This window comes from Mus caroli, chromosome 1 (assembly GCF_900094665.2).
Source record: "Mus caroli chromosome 1, CAROLI_EIJ_v1.1, whole genome shotgun sequence".
In the NCBI taxonomy this organism is placed as follows: Eukaryota; Metazoa; Chordata; class Mammalia; order Rodentia; family Muridae; genus Mus; species Mus caroli.
In genome coordinates, this window is record NC_034570.1 from 79,580,561 (window position 1) to 79,583,957 (window position 3,397).

Genomic DNA, 3,397 nt, shown 5'->3' on the forward strand with positions numbered 1-3,397 from the left:
TGTGTGTGTGTGTGTGTATAGACTCTATTCCTTCTATTTTTAAATAACCTTTACCTGGGGCTGGAGCACACTAGACTGATAGAATTAACTCTCAGAGGCAGGCTGTCAGGGTCTGCGTGTTCTCTGTGCAGGAGCAGCGGTGGCTCCTGACTGATTCTGCCCTACCCCCATCCCCCACCGTGATCTCTCCGAGACAGCTCACAAAGAGCTTGGTGACAACTCCTAACACTCAGGAAACACAAGGCAGGGTCTGGACAGAGATGTGGATCACCAGAAGGGGCCCAAATGCCCAGGAGTACTGAGAGATTGGAGGGGGCATTGCTTCCTCCAGGAAGGTACCTCAGGGAACTCTTCACCTTTCCCTCAAGGGAGCCTCCCCCAGGAACAGTCAGTGTGGTCATCCTGCCTCCTGCCAATGAAAGATTGTTTCTTTCTGTATGTGTGTCTTTTCCCAGGTGTCGCATCCAGCAGACTTCACATGATCAAGTTCCAAGCCCACACACCCGCCAGGGCTTTGGTAGGCTGGTATGAAGGTAGAAAGCACCTGGGCATACCTACACAGGTGGGCTGTGTCTAGAAGTCATCTCTGTCCCCACCTAGACAGTGACCCTCTTGTCACCTGTGGCACGGCATCTCTCCTCTCACGCCATGTCTGTGTATGCGTTTAAGGAGCCAGAGGAAAAGGCTCAGCCATTCCCATCACCATCCTACCTTCCGGACTGAAGGGCCACCAAGGAAGTCCGTCACACGTGACTAGTGCCACTCCATTGAGCAGATAGGTACAATATGTTCTGCCTGTGGGTGGACCAAAAGGAGTGCTCACCAGGGAGCAAGTCGGGGCCTGATCACAGGCTCATCTAGGGGTTATATGAATATCTTTGTGTCATAGCAAGAGTGATGTCCATAAAAGATGAAGGAGCCCCCAGAGCGTCAATATCTTAATTACTACTGTGGGCTCTGAACACGGAACAATGGCACTGGCTGTTGAGGTTGTGACCCTCAGCCAGCTGCCAAATAAGACTCAGAACATGAACTGCGTGGCCATATTCTTTTTCACTGACTGGACCCCACAAACACTTGCCATTGTACGCTAGTGTGACTGTTGTCTGTGAGAACTTTCTAGCTGTGGGGAATCTAAAAGCTGGCTGGTACTGGGAGGGGAACTAGGAGGAGCTGGGCTCAGGCAGAGCACTGGAGGAGAAGATAAATAATTTCCCTGGAAGCCATACTATCTACCACATAAGCAAAGCGGCCAGAGGGAGAGGCCACAGCCTCTATGGAGATGGTGTTACTCAGGGATTCCATGGGCCCTTAAACCCAAGGCCAGGGTCCCAGAGAAATCTCCCCACACTCATGGAAGAGCCTCTGTCCAGGTGCAGACCCTCTTGGGAGCATCTGCTTAGCCTACTGGGGGCAGATGTTGTGAAACAGATGTCCCAGATGTCCCAGGGATTCTACAGCTGGAGCCTTGGCCAATCGATGTGAGCAGCAGCATCTGGGGGCTGCCGGGGCTGGGACAGGGACAGGACATACAGATTGGGTCAACCTGCTCTCCACCCCAGATCTCTGTGTCAAAGCCTACCCATCCCTCGGCAAGGCGTCATCTCCACGTACCACACAGAGACCTTGGGGCAGCTGCAGGTCAGCTCTCATATGAGGGGTGCTCATTTGTGATGGACAGGCAATGTGAGGAAGGTCCCGGAACTCTGGGTCACCTTTCTCAGGTATATTCAAGGTTCTCTGGATACCCATGTCCTCTCTCTGTCCTTCCTTTCCTGCCCTTGGCCCCACAGCCTCAGTGGGAAGTGGCTGCCGGGCCAGATCTTCCGAGAGCATTTCTCTGAGGACGAGGAGGTGTTGCTAGCTATGAAGTATCGGCAGCAGGTGTCCCCGCTCATCCTCCACACCCCACAGGTGAGGCTGCGGATCTCTGATACCTGCACTCCCAGCTCCTAGCCTTGGGGGGGTCCCTCCACCATCATCCTAGAGCTGTCTACATGGTGACCTGTGAGTTTCCCATCTCTGCTACAGCCATGCCTCAGGAGGCAGGCAGGAGCACTGGACTTGGGAGACCAGATCTCCCCTGGTCACATGCTCACTGCTGTCTTACAGGAGCCTGGGAAGGCTGGGATCCTCCTTAGCTGCCCTTGCCTCCTGGATGTTTTCCAGGGCCGGTGTGACCACAGCTCTCTGCCCTCACCTTGGGGAGAGCTAAGTGGTCTCTGCCCATCTTGAGAAGGATGTGGCTTGCAACATAGAGGACAATGATGAATCCTAGGGACTGGCACCACGTCTGCCTGGGCCAGGCCAGCTGCCACTCTCACAGATCAGCTTCTCTAGGTGTAGGACAGATGCTGAGCTAGACTTGCGGCCCTCTCCTGGCCTCCACCGAGGTGGCTCTCTGCATTTGGTTCTCTGCAGCTTCCAAGTCCAGCTTGGGTTTTTATCTTCACTGCAGCCTCTGGCTGCTCTCTCCAGGCCTCTTTGCTGCACCCACCTTGGCTCTACCTCTCCAGTCAGCTAAGTGGTAGGGCCTTAGGCAAGGGCTGGGCTGTGTGTGTGTGTGTGTGTGTGTGTGTGTGTGTGTGTGTACACCTCTGCAGACCTGCAGCTTTTGATCAGATGGCAGCACCTGGAGATTGTGACTCACTCTGCTTTGTCTATTTCCACTCAACTGTCCACTCCTCAGATGGCTTCCCTCTGACCTCCTAATCTCCACTACCCACCTCTCCACCTGTTCTCTGTACCCCAGATGTCCAGGGTTTTTCTTACTAAAAAGTACTGGAGGCATTGCCTTATATAAACAGTTAATTTTATTGTTGCTATATCTCTTCAAGGACTGGGGACAAGAACCTAATAATATTCTTTGTTCAGTTTCTATATGCAGCCTGAGATGGACCAGGGGTGGGGGCCAAAGGCTGCTCTGGGCTGCTTGCTTGAGACCCCATAGCCTCCCGGACTTTTGAGATCTCCTTTGCATGGGAAAAAGCCAAGGCCTGAAAATATGAGTTACTTGGGTCCCTGTGAAGGGTGGTGGTTTGAAGGGGAGTCTGGGGCAGCCCCGGGCTTTAGCCTTCTGGAAACCAGTTGGTACCTCCCCGCTCCAGAGGCAGTCAGTTGAGAAACAGAAGCCCAGAGTTATAAAGCAAATTATAAATCCCGGAGTGTTTTCTCAGAGGTGGCCCTTAGAGCTGTGGGCTGAGATGATATCTCAACATCCGGATAAGAAAACTACCAAGTAGGGGTGCAAAAACTAGCGTTGAGACCCTTGTGTAGAAAACGGTGAACGCGGAACTGATTGGGCTCAGGAAATCTATGGCAAGAGGGGTGTGAAAGTAACCAGCGGTGGGACCCTTGGGAGGAGCCTAGCAGGGGGGCCCAGCGAGGGACCTGACCA